The 14,026-nt window shown below is 45.4% G+C and overlaps 1 long non-coding RNA gene across 1 annotated transcript in view; it reads left to right on the top strand.

The window, feature by feature from the left end:
- LOC134957103 (uncharacterized) overlaps nucleotides 1–10,506 on the top strand; it is a 304,559-nt gene extending 294,053 nt beyond the window's left edge. Inside the window, exon 5 of the long non-coding RNA XR_010186462.1 lies at nucleotides 10,467–10,506. This is a non-coding gene — a long non-coding RNA (uncharacterized LOC134957103). The remainder of the gene's footprint in view (nucleotides 1–10,466) is intronic.
- The last annotated feature ends 3,520 nt before the right edge of the window (nucleotides 10,507–14,026 follow it).

The following is a 14,026-nucleotide window of genomic DNA, read 5'->3' as shown; positions in this document are numbered from 1 at the left end:
GCCATGACTAGTGGCAGCAGCTTCAGCACGAGGTGGAAGTGGTTCTTGATCTTTCCCTAATTTAACCTCCACATTTTTGTTCTCCATTTTTTAATGTGTGGAATTATATGCCCGTATCAATAGCAATGGCCTACTACTATATATACTGCGCACAACTGAAATGCACCACAGGTATGGATGGATAGTATACTTGACGACACAGAGGTAGGTAGAGCAGTGGCCCACTGTACCGTACTGCTATATAGTATATACTGGTGGTCAGCAAACTGTGCAAAACTGAAATGCACCACAGGTATGGATGGATAGTATACTTGACGACACAGAGGTAGGTAGAGCAGTGGCCTACTGTACCGTACTGCTATATCTCCTATATATTAGCCCAGATCTGTGACTTTGTGCCTCATTTGCTAACGCTGGGAGGAGTCACAACACTGGGCGGAGTTAGTCAAATGAGTCACAGATCTGGGCAAATCTATATGAGAGGAGTCACCTGCCGCCGGGCTCCAGCCCTGAAGGGGGTACATTGCTGTTGCGATATAGGGTATGAAGGCCGAGCAGAGCGCCATTCCGCTTTCACTATACACACTGCAGCTGTGAGAGACGGACCCGTGATACAGAGGGGAAACAGACGGCGTCCTCTCCCTACCAATAGTGGTGAAGCCACGCCTCCCGCATCCACTGCTGTCACTCTTCCATTACGCCTCCCGCAACTGCTGCTGTCACTCACCCGTTCCGCCTCCCGCAACCGCTGCTGTCACTCACCCGTTCCGCCTCCCGCAACCGCTGCTGTCACTTACCCGTTCGGCCTCCCGAAACCGCTGCTGTCCGCACCAGCACAATAAGTATTATTTTAAATGAAGAATTATTACCTCCGCTCAGCCGACACGCAGTGCAGGGATGCCGCACGGCAGGCGGGTGGGCGGGTGTGTGGTGAGGTGAATCTCCCTTTACTACAGGCAGACATCGCAGCCTCCAGGCGGGGGCGTGTCATTGGCGGAGCTTCCAGAGCCCTGTGCTGATGAGGAGCTTGGGGCGTGCACAATGATGCAATATGCCCACACCCTTGCCCCGCCCCCTGGACGGAGGGACCCTTGATAATGATGGGACTTCTCCATTAAAGACCAACAGGTGCAGCTGGCCAGTAAGTTTTATTCCTCTGTAGCTGCGGTTTTCCCCTCTATGCTTCCTGTCTCAGTCAGTACCTCTGCCACTGCCCAGTAGTTCATATTGCATGTCTGTCTGTTTGCCCAATTCACATTTGTACATGTCTCCATGTTCTCTCTTAGGGCGGGATGTACTAAGCTTAGAAAAGTGATAATTTCCCAGTGATAAAGTACCAGCCAATCAACTCCTACCTGCCATGTCTCAGGCTGTGTTTGAAAAATGAAAGGAGGTGATTGGATGCTACTTTATCACCATGAAATTATCACTTTTCACGGCTTAGTACATCCCGCCCTTTTTAGTGTGAACTCAGTGTGGATATCTCCCCTCCAGCCCCAATGTGTATATCTCCATACCCCATCTCTGCAGTCCCCAGTTTGGACGTCTCAATGTCCCCCACCCCCAGTCACCAGTTTGGACGTCTCAATGTCTCCCTCCCCTCCACCTCCACCAATGTGTATTTCTTTATGCCTACCCACCACTCACGAGTGTGTATGTCACTATGTCTCCCCCCTCCCAGTGGGATGTAGTTATGTGACCAGCAGTCAGGAAACCGCTGGTCACAATACAGACGCCTACATCCCACCCCCTCACCATCCCAACAGTCGGCATGCTGACTAACAGGAACTATTCCCACCCAGGGGTGTCCACGACACCCATAGAGTGGGAATAGAACCTGTGGCGAGCACAGCTCACCACCGAGCCTGCAGCATAGCAAACGCAACGAGCCCACAAGGGGCTTCGTTGCGTTCGCCCGCCCTCACCCCCAGTCGGCGTTCTTAACCCCAGGATCCCGGCGTCGGTATGGTGACCGGTGGGATATAAGCGCTGGTCATTCCCAACCCCTCCCAGTCACTGGTGTATAGATATCCATGTTCCTCCAGGTCCCAGTGTGTCTCTGTATCTCCTATATATTAGTCCAGATCTGTGACCGGTTGAGCCCATACACGTTCATTCACCATCTCCAGCATCTTACCGGCCCACAGGCCAAACCTACTAATACTCACACACCACCACACCAAACACATTACCTTCACCACCATCAATAATCCAAAGCCAACCCCCACACTCACTAACACATACATCCTCAATCGCTAACCTCCCCACCACACCCACAAAACCCCCTAAGCACCTATGAGCACCCTGGAAAACGCAACACCCCCTCTAAACCCACCTACACACCACACGTTCCTCCCTCACACACAGCACATCCGTTCCCCCTTGAAAAATTCCATACCCCCTACTGCCAACCCTCCACCACTGACAACATCCATAGGCCCCATTTACACCACCACCTCTGCACCAACATCCCCATCCACAAGCCTATTTTACAATCAACCATCCACCACACGCACCACCTACAACAACCCTCCCCACAGTCAGTCAATACCTTAATCACAGGGCAACGCCAACACACACAAGCCTCCACCTCACTACACCCACCCCCTTTCACATACAAACTACACACCATGTACACTTTTACCCCACATCCACACAACACACACCTGCCCAACACCCACAACACCTCACAATAACATCCACCAAACACTGTAGCCCCATACTTGACACATAGCTTATTCAAATACACCACCCCTGCAGCTCACACGAAACCTCAACAAAACCATAAACATCCCACTCCCCACCCCTCCCATGAACACAACAAAGCCCCCCATACCCTTCACCATCCACCCACACACCCCATGTGGAACTCCACCACCCATGTCAGCCTCGGACACACCCTCCCCAATCCCCCTGCCCCACACACCCACAACTCCAACAAGCCCAACACCTCCTGCCCCCTCCACCATCCCTCAGCCCACAGGGGCGTAGGGCGCCACGAATCACCTAGTATTATATACTGGTGGATAGCAAACTGTGCAAAATTGAAATGCACCACTGGTATGGATGGATAGTATACTTGACAACACAGAGGTAGGTAGAGCAGTGGCCTACTGTACCATACTGCTATATATTATATACTGGTGGACAGCAAACTGTGCAAAACTGAAATGCACCACAGGTATGGATGGATAGTATACTTGACGACACAGAGGTAGGTAGAGCAGTGGCCTACTGTACGGTACTGCTATATAGTATTTACTGGTGGTCAGCAAACTGTGTAAAACTGAAATGCACCACAGGTATGGATGGATAGTATACTTGACGACACAGAGGTAGGTAGAGCAGTGGCCTACTGTACCGTACTGCTATATATTATATACTGGTGGACAGCAAACTGTGCAAAACTGAAATGCACCACAGGTATGGATGGATAGTATACTTGACGACACAGAGGTAGGTAGAGCAGTGGCCTACTGTACCGTACTGCTATATAGTATATACTGGTGGACAGCAAACTGTGCAAAACTGAAATGCACCACAGGTGTGGATGGATAGTATACTTGACGACACAGAGGTAGGTAGAGCAGTGGCCTACTGTACCGTACTGCTATATATTATATACTGGTGGACAGCAAACTGTGCAAAACTGAAATGCACCACGGGTATGGATGGATAGTATACTTGGCGACACAGAGGTAGGTAGAGCAGTGGCCTACTGTACCGTACTGCTATATAGTATATACTGGTGGACAGCAAACTGTGCAAAACTGAAATGCACCACAGGTGTGGATGGATAGTATACTTGACGACACAGAGGTAGGTAGAGCAGTGGCCTACTGTACCGTACTGCTATATATTATATACTGGTGGACAGCAAACTGTGCAAAACTGAAATGCACCACAGGTATGGATGGATAGTATACTTGGCGACACAGAGGTAGGTAGAGCAGTGGCCTACTGTACCGTACTGCTATATATTATATACTGGTGGACAGCAAACTGTGCAAAACTGAAATGCACCACAGGTATGGATGGATAGTATACTTGACAACACAGAGGTAGGTAGAGCAGTGGCCTACTGTACCGTACTGCTATATAGTATATACTGGTGGTCAGCAAACTGTGCAAAACTGAAATGCACCACAGGTATGGATGGATAGTATTAGACAAAGAAAAAACTCCCAAGCGCTATGGTATCTGATAATAACACTTCTACTTGAATTACTGGATCGCACTGGTATCATATATCTATAATAGCGGGTAATGACCATTAATAATCACACATCCATAATGAAATAATTGTATTTATTTAAAATATCTCTACACAAAATAACACACTGACAGGAGAAACTGTTCCGGGAAAGAAGATTATGAAGAACAAACAGGGAAACTAATAAAACAATTTGAGAATAAAAATTATGAAAGATCAATTTTGGATAAAAACAAAGAAGAAGTGGACATGACAGATAGAAATGATCTTCTCTGTTACAAAGAGAAAAAGAACGTTCAAGAAGATCTTCTGTTTCTAACAAACTACTCAAGTCAACGAAGCCTTCTAGAAAAAAGCATCTTTAAACACTTGCATATCTTGAAAGCTGACAAAGATCTGGAAGATATTATACCCAAGAACCCAAAGGTGGTATTTAGAAGAGCTCCGACAATAAAGAATAAGATAGTTAAAGGGATCTTGAAGAAAGAGACGAAAGGGAAAGAAACATGGTTAAAAGAATCGGAACCAGGTTTCTATAATTGTCATAATTGTATAGCTTGTAGAAAAACTAAAAGTACATCAACAAAATCAGTTCGACAGTACGTATCAAGAAAAACAGGAAAAGAATATGAAATAAATGAGAGAATCACCTGCAACTCAAAAGGGGTGATCTACTTGCTAGTGTGCCCATGTGGGCTTCAATATGTAGGGAAGACGTATCGGAACCTACATATTAGAATTAATGAGCATCTGAATAATATAAAAAATAATAAAGAAAATCATAGTATTCCAGAACACTTTACTAAGGAACATAAAAGTGACCCTTCAGGTCTGAAGTTTGTAGGCATACAAATGGTAAAGAAACCCTGGAGAGGTGGGAATTGGAACGATTTATTATTAAAGGAAGAAGCAAGAATGATATTCAAATTAGGAACACTGATACCGGGGGGGCTTAATGTAGAAAGGGATCTTAATCCTTTTTTAAAGGAGAATTGAGGAAGGACTGATTCATTAGCTCACTATATATCTCCACTGTCCAAGGATTTGATGTATTATTATTTTTTGATAAAATCATTTTAATATCTTTAATATAGAAGAAGAATTTGTAATTATTAATTCACTGTGTTTTGTGTTGTTATGTTTGTGTCTCAAAGATCAATATAAATAAATATACAAAAAATCCCCAGTCTTAAGGTGCATACACACGGAGCGATATAACTGAGCGATTTAGACTATATAGTCAAAATCGCTCAGAAAGTTAGTGCAGATCGCTCCGTGTGTACACAGGCAGCGATAGCGATGCGCGTCCCCGCCAGGTCGCTATCGCTGGGAAAAATAGTCAGTGCAGGCAAGTCAATTTTGGCTATGTCGCTGGGAAAGTTAGTTAAAATCGCTAGAGGCCAGCGATTTTTCCCAGCGATAGCGATGTTGCCGGCGGCGGTGGTGTGGGCGGCGGCAGGTTGTGGCGGCGGTGCGGGCGGCGGCGGGTTGCGGTGGCGGTGTGGGCGGCGGCGGGTTGAGGCGGTGGTGCGGGCGGCGGCGGTGCGGGCGGCGGAAATTTACCTTTATCTTGCAGAGTTTGGCAGCGGAGCGGTACCAGTTTCAAAAATGGCGCCTCAGCGTCATTTTTGAAATTCAAGATGGCCGCCGCGAGCCAATCACGGCTCGCCGCGTCATCGCCCCGCCCCCTCCCGCTAACTTATATAAGTCAGCGCGAGGCAGCGGCTTTCAGTCCGACGGCGGAGGAGGAGCGGAGAAGAGCTCCTGAAGACTGAAGACGCCGTGGAAGTCCTGGATGGGCGGCGGCTATGCAAAAGAGCTTAGCAGCCGCCGCCCACCAGGTGAAGACGCCGGAGCAAGACCCCAGAAGCCCTGGGGAGGTGGCGCCCCCCCAGGTGAAGACGCCGGAAGCCCTGGGAAGGCGGCGGCCATGCAAAAGAGCTTAAAGGCCGCCGCCCCCAGGTGAAGACCCAGTTTAATAAAGGATATTTTAAAGAATGTGTCGTGTTTTTTTCCAATATTTTCTTTACAGGTGGACTACAGGTGCCAGCGGGCCCTTTATGTCCGGGCATGCTGGCACTTGTGGTTCTCCAAGTGCCAGCATGCTGGGGCAGGCTTGCTGGGACCTGTAGGCCACCTGTAAAGAACAATATTACTATTGAAAGGCTATCAGCCTCCCATCCACCGCCCACGGATGGGGGGGACAGCCTCGGGCTTCACCCCTGGCCCTTGGGTGGCTGGAGGGGGGAACCCCTTGATTTAAGGGGTCCTCACTCCTCCAGTGTACCCCGGCCAGGGGTGACTAGTTGGGGGGGTAATGGCACGGCCGCAGGGACCAATATAAAAGTGTACCCCGGCTGTGGCATTATCTCCCTGGCTAGTGGAGCCCGGTGCTGGTTTGAAAAATACGGGGGACCCCTATGTCTTTTGTCCCCCGTATTTTTTAAACCAGGACCGGACGCAGAGCCCGGTGCTGGTTGTCTAAATATAGGGGAACCCTACTCATTTTTTCCTCTGTATTTTAACAACCAGGACTGGCTCAAAGAGCCCGAGGCTGGTTTTACATAGGAGGGGGGACCCCACGCAAAAAATTTTTTTTTACTTTTAGCTATTTAAATACCAGCCACCCTGTAAAATCGTCCTATATATGACACTCATCCCCTTATTTAAATGAGATAGTCAAAATCTCCCATAGCCAAAATCTCCCATAGCCAAAATCTCTTGCATAGTTAGACAAAATCTCTGGTAAAGTTAGTCAAAATCTCCTACTGCCAGTTCAAGGGAAAAGTTAGTCAAAATCTCTCATAGTCAAAATCTCTCCGTGTGTATGCACCTTAAAGGTGCATACACACGGAGCGATATAACTGAGCGATTTAGACTATATAGTCAAAATCGCTCAGAAAGTTAGTGCAGATCGCTCCGTGTGTACACAGGCAGCGATAGCGATGCGCGTCCCCGCCAGGTCGCTATCGCTGGGAAAAATAGTCAGTGCAGGCAAGTCAATTTTGGCTATGTCGCTGGGAAAGTTAGTTAAAATCGCTAGAGGCCAGCGATTTTTCCCAGCGATAGCGATGTTGCCGGCGGCGGTGGTGCGGGCGGCGGCGGGTGGTGGCGGCGGTGCGGGCGGCGGCGGGTTGCGGTGGCGGTGTGGGCGGCAGCGGGTTGCGGTGGCGGTGTGGGCGGCGGCGGGTTTAGGCGGTGGTGCGGGCGGCGGAAATTTACCTTCATCTTGCAGAGTTTGGCAGCGGAGCGGTACCAGTTTCAAAAATGGCGCCTCAGCGTCATTTTTTAAATTCAAGGGAAAAGTTAGTCAAAATCTCTCATAGTCAAAATCTCTCCGTGTGTATGCACCTTAAGAGTGAATCTATTGCTAAATACAAAAGCTCGAACTATATGGATAATGGGGGCAAAACACTCAAATAATGGGGACTTTTTTATAAGTCTGAATATACGATAAAACAAATATCCACAATGTAAAAACTGTTTTGGGTGGAAGAAATGCGGATGGTCAGGGCGGAACTGATGGAGTAAAGTACTGTTGTATGGCTACAGGGAACCATGACAACGCCTAACGCCCTGTGAAAAGAACGAGGACGGAAGTGATGTGGTCAAGAGAGGAAGACCACGTGGACGAAGGGCGGAAGTTACACAGGAGTAAGGGCGGAAGCGATGACGGGAAGTGGGTGGCATCCCCTACCCGTCTCTATGGGAACCGCAACTGAAGTGGGCGGTAACATTTACCCGCTTCTATGGGAACCACAATCGGAAGGAGGACGGGAAGTGGGCGGCAACCCCAACCCGTCTCTATGGGAACCGCAATTGAAGTGGGCGGTAACACCTACCCGTTTCTATGGGAACCACAATCAGAAGGAGCATAAGAGGAGAATCAGATGGTGCATCCAGTCATCCTGATGAAGCCTGCTAGACAGGCGAAACTAGTTGATGCTAGAGCACCACAACACGTCTGCCGGCGGACATCCGATGCTTTGCTCTTCTTACTACCCACGGATTTGCAAGTAAGTTGCGGTGATCCCCAACTTTGAAAAACGTTTCAGGTAGTTATCAAAAACGCCATTTGAATTTGATTATGGACAATACCAGCCTGATAGGATTTTCCTAAAAAGGACATTATCAATTACTTTGGACTTATCAGCTGATACACCAGAGAAGGTTTTAAAAGCATCCATATCCTTCAAGGTGTTAGATATTTTTTACATATATATTTTTGAGAATTTTATGTTTTATGTTGTATTGTCATATATGTCGTATACCGGTATTAGGACCCACTTTTTAGTTAAATAAAAGTGTGTTATTTTGTGTAGAGATATTTTAAATAAATACAATTATTTCATTATGGATGTGTGATTATTAATGGTCATTACCCGCTATTATAGATATATGATACCAGTGCGATCCAGTAATTCAAGTAGAAGTGTTATTATCAGATACCATAGCGCTTGGGAGTTTTTTCTTTGTCTAAACGTATTTATTGGGAAAGGTGGATTCCCTCCATACTCCGATAGCAGCTTACTTATCTGATAGCGATAAGCGCAGTCCTTATTTGTTTTTTCTTTATGGATGGATAGTATACTTGACGACACAGAGGTAGGTAGAGCAGTGGCCTTCTGTACCGTACTGCTATATAGTATATACTGGTGGTCAGCAATCTGTGCAAAACTGGAATGCACCACAGGTATGGATGGATAGTATACTTGACGACATTCATTAGCTCACTATATATCTCCACTGTCCAAGGATTTGATGTATTATTAGGTAGGTAGAGCAGTGGCCTTCTGTACCGTACTGCTATATAGTATATACTGGTGGTCAGCAATCTGTGCAAAACTGGAATGCACCACAGGTATGGATGGATAGTATACTTGACGACACAGAGGTAGGTAGAGCAGTGGACTACTGTACCGTACTGCTATATATATAGTTATACTGGTGGTCAGCAAAATTCTGCACTGTCCTCCTACTAGTATATATATATACTACAATGCAGCACAGATATGGAGCGTTTTTCAGGCAGAGAACGTATAATACTGGTGGTCACTGGTCACTGGTCAGCAAAACTCTGCACTGTCCTCCTACTATCTAATACTGCTGGTCCCCAGTCCCCACAATAAAGCAATTAGCACACTGAGCTAGTAATGAGCGGGTTCGGTTTCCGAGAAACCGAACCCCCCCGAACTTCAGCCTTTTTACACGGGTCCGAGCCATACTCGGATTCTCCCGTATGGCTCGGTTAACCCGAGCGCGCCCGAACGTCATCATCCCGCTGTCGGATTCTCGCGAGATTCGGATTCTATATAAGCAGCCGCGCGTCGCCGCCATTTTCACACGTGCATTGAGATTGATAGGGAGAGGACGTGGCTGGCATCCTCTCCGTTTAAACTTATATTAATACTACAAAGTTGATCTGATTGCTTAGCTTATTGTGGGGAGGATTGGGGAGCAGCTGTTAGGAGGAGTACAGTGCAGAGTTTTGCTAGTTTTTTTATCCGTTCTCTGCCTGAAAAAAACGCTCCATACCATATCTGTGCTCAGTGTGCTGCATGATATATATCTGTGCTGAGTGCTCACACTGCCTAATTGTGGGTACTGGGGAGCAGTTATAGCAGGAGTACAGTGCACAGTTTTGCTGACAGTGACCACCAGTATACGTTTGTCTGCCTGAAAAACACTCCTGTGGTGTCTTTTTTTTTTATACTATAAACGCAGTCTGCTGACAGTGTCCACCAGGTCCATTATACTGTATATAGCAGTACGGTAGGCCACTGCTGTACCTACCTCTGTGTCGTCACTCGTCGTCCATAAGTATACTATAGTATCCATCCATCTACATTGTATACCTGTGGTGTCTTTTTTTTTTTATACTATAACGCAGTCTGCTGACAGTGTCCACCAGGTCCATTATACTGTATATAGCAGTACGGTAGGCCACTGCTGTACCTACCTCTGTGTCGTCACTCGTCGTCCATAAGTATACTATAGTATCCATCCATCTACATTGTATACCTGTGGTGTCTTTTTTTTTATACTATTGTAACCCTACCCTCAATACCTTGAACGAGAGCTGTCTATGTATTCTATTAAGGGATGGTTACCTAATAGCTGTGCCTCCACTCAAGCTATGTGTAGTATTTAACTACCGTTAAGGCTTGCTTGAGTAAGCCTGATCTCTATCCTTAGGGGATGATTCCCTTATATCATAGATATATTATCTAATATACCTGTCTCTTTCTTCCAGGATCTTCAGATCAACTTCCAGACGGACCAGATACACATGGCAAGTATAACACTTTAATGACCAGTACCAAATGGATTAAGTATACATTAACATTTCATCAATTACACATTCCCCTTTAAGTCATTAATCCATGCTAACCCCCGGTCAATTAGGCCTATACACAGTACCTGCATGCAATACAACAAATCCTTTTTCTTTTCAACACACCCTTAGGTGTTAGAGTGACCCGGGTACTCTTAATATGATAGTGCACTATAAGGGCCCATAAACTTCCTAAAAATAACAGCAGTTAATACAGAATGTCTGACACTATGTTTTAGTATCAACTATCAGTTCTCCCTCCAGTTAAAGAGAAAGATGTTTGGCTCAGTCTACTTATGGTAGCGATTACTTTCTCCTATAAGGTTACTTATAGTTCCTCCTTGGCAGATAACAGAAAGTATCTATTTAGCTCATAGATAGTAACATCAACAGTTGATTACCAAGGAATCTGTATCCTTTCCTCAGTAAAAATGTTACTGTAGTTGTCCAGTATTAAACTAAACTCCTAAGAAGCTGGTATGATAAACCTTTGTTATGCTGCGTCCTTGTGTCCATTTGAAGTAGCTGATGCTTTCTATAGTTCAGAGCATATATAGCTTTTCGATTCCTGTATGCCTCAAATTATTGTTGTCTCTTAGGATGAGTCTATATTAAATATATCTGCAAGAGATGGTTTCTCTTATCATAGTCACAGCGAGCTCAAATCCTTTAACTTTAAAACTAATAGTCTCTTACGTGTCAGTCCTTCTTACGGGTTCACGAATATACATATAACACAGTTGTATTAAAGTGCCACAAGCTAGTCCTTGAATCGGGATGATAGTCTAATCCTTTGTGGCTAAGAGGCTTTAACATTCATCCAATGTCACTGTAGTATGGCTACCTTTAATGTCCTTGACTCTAATTCTGCTAATTCAGGGGCATAAATACACACATTAGGTGGCAGCTTTAGGGTGTTACTTTCTATTTAGCGCTGCGGAACAATGTCTCTGGCTCTCCTTTGACTGATGTGATGCTGATATATGGGGGAGTTTTAAAACTATTTATGAAGCGTTAAACAGTTCAAGTTTCACTCCACTCCTCCTGTTACATATATATACCCAGTGCTTTCTACCTTCTCCTTAGCACTATGATTAAGCCATACATGGAACTGTAATTATAGGTCACTCTGACTACTGTGACCCATTACTATCCTCCTGCTTAATAGCCATTATTGCGGCCTAGCCCTGGAGTCCTTAGTCCCAATATGAAATTGACTATGTACAATAGTCACCTATGGCTTGCTGTGCTTAGTGTAGGGGTAATATAAATGGCTGGATTATGCACTCACACTTCTACCATCTAGTGATGCTGCTGCAGGATGCTCCCCCGACTCCTCCCTTACACTTACAGCCACACAGAATGGAGCCTCTGCTGCTGGTCCTGGCTTCTTTGTTGTGGCTGTCAGAGTCTGTGCCGGTAATAGGTAGGAAGGAACCCTCTCTGTCTCCCTGTCACAGATGCGCCTTTCCAATACTGCTGGGTGAGTTGACTAGCGCTGATCTTGGGTTCTATGAACAGTTCTGAGTCTCAATGCTGCTGTCACCACCTTTACAGTAAGGAAGCCCTGTTCTGGCTACACACACTAAGCACCCTCCGGCCGCCGCAATGTATACTGCTCAGCTCTAATGCGGGCGACGGCCGGAGCCGCAAAAAACTATGTCCTCTCACCAAGGGATATGCAGTCTCTCCCTCAGCTACACTCACAGCACCTCTCCACCCCTCTCTAGTAGTCACATGACCCACTCTGAGGTGATGCCCCGCCCACTGGCAATCACCCCACTAGGTGATTGACAGTTAGGAGCACAAGGACATTAACCCTTTAGATACACTGTGAAACCATAAAATAAGCCTTCATTGTATTCACCACTACATTTACATCAATGTACATACAATTACATATATGTGAACTGTATTATTTACCTCAAAACATGCATACAGTATTACAACATCCATTAACTTTTATATGAATAATATATATGCTTATACTCCATTTTAGTCACCATATTATAACTACCTCAGTATAAGTGTTGTTTAAACCCTAAATCAGGGTTACATTTCTCCCCCTGGTGCATTATCACTGTTTAACATCTTTAGGTGCCAATGCACCATCTACCTTACTCACTATGCTAAAATAGTATATATTCATTCACATCCATTAGCAAGCCACCTCATCTCAACCATTTTAACTGTTGGCCAAATAGGAAGGGATGGAACTACATAGCCTTCATGCCTCCCAGGGATAGTGTTCTCTGATCGTGCTGGTTTCCCTTGCTCTTCTACACCTGATTTATTGACTTCTTTTAGTACTGGACTTCGGATGGAAGATTTAAGAGATTGTGCTAGGGTAAAGTTATCATGTACCTCACTACGATTTTCACTGAGACTAGTTTCTTTCTCTGACGAAGCTTCTAAAGTTATCAAGTCTTTAGCATCTGAATTTTCCGTTTCTTGATCCTGGGACTGATTTACTCTACCATTGAATCTCGAGAGAGGTCGGTAATGTAAGGTTGTAGAAGGATGACATGGAGCTGGATCTCTCCCTTGCCTTTGTTCTGAATATGCACTTCCTTCATCAACCGCTTTTTCTCGTGGTTGATAACAATAACTGTATGATCCTCGTCGGTTTGGAGCAAATCGACTCCCTTTCACTGGTACTCCACCTATGCCAGTCACATTTGCTGCATGTACACCCTTTTCCCCTTCCAACACTTCAAATTCTACTTTCTCTCCATCTCCTACACTGTACAACAGTTTTAGGGGGTTATTCTTCGTTATGGATGTCCAATGTACAAATATGTCTTCTCCGGTGTCATGCCTTTTAATGAAGCCATAGCCTTTCTTCACATGGAACCATATTACTGTGCCAGTCATTTTAAGAGACATATACTGTGTCCCTTTACTATCAACTTTATTCATAGAAGATTGTCTCAGCAATATACCATCCACTACCTCAGTCTGTAATGCTATGTCCTTAGTATCCGGTCGCATAGAAAATTCATGGATACGGTCTTCAGGACAGTTGTTTAGGAAGTTGGCATCCTTGAGTATTTTATTCTCAGATTCTAGCTGAGACAGTCTTTCTTTCATTTCATTCAGACAAATATGATCCTCCTTTTCAGTTTCTTTACCCACTTCCAATAATTCAGACAACTCAGTTATTTTTGATTCCAGAGAATGAATATTGTCTTCCTGCTGCTGGTACATTATCAACTTTTGTTGCTCCTGATCCACTCTGGTTTGTCTTTCATCAGATGCCATGGTTTCCATCTCTCTCTGTATAAACCAAAGTTCTCTTTCAAGCTCTTTGTTCCTCTCATCAATTTTGGTGTTAAACATCTGTTCTTCTTTTAGCTTCCATCGGGTTTCATCTAGAACCTCCAACAACTGATAAATATGTTTAGACCTGTCCAGTGCTATATGTCTTATCACCTCTATCGGGGTCTGTAGATCCACTGGGCTATCTCTTCTTGTTGGTT

Source organism: Pseudophryne corroboree, chromosome 9 (assembly GCF_028390025.1).
Source record: "Pseudophryne corroboree isolate aPseCor3 chromosome 9, aPseCor3.hap2, whole genome shotgun sequence".
NCBI classification, from domain to species: domain Eukaryota; kingdom Metazoa; phylum Chordata; class Amphibia; order Anura; family Myobatrachidae; genus Pseudophryne; species Pseudophryne corroboree.
Note: the sequence above shows the minus strand (reverse complement) of the source record. Positions and strands in the feature narration are given on the sequence as shown.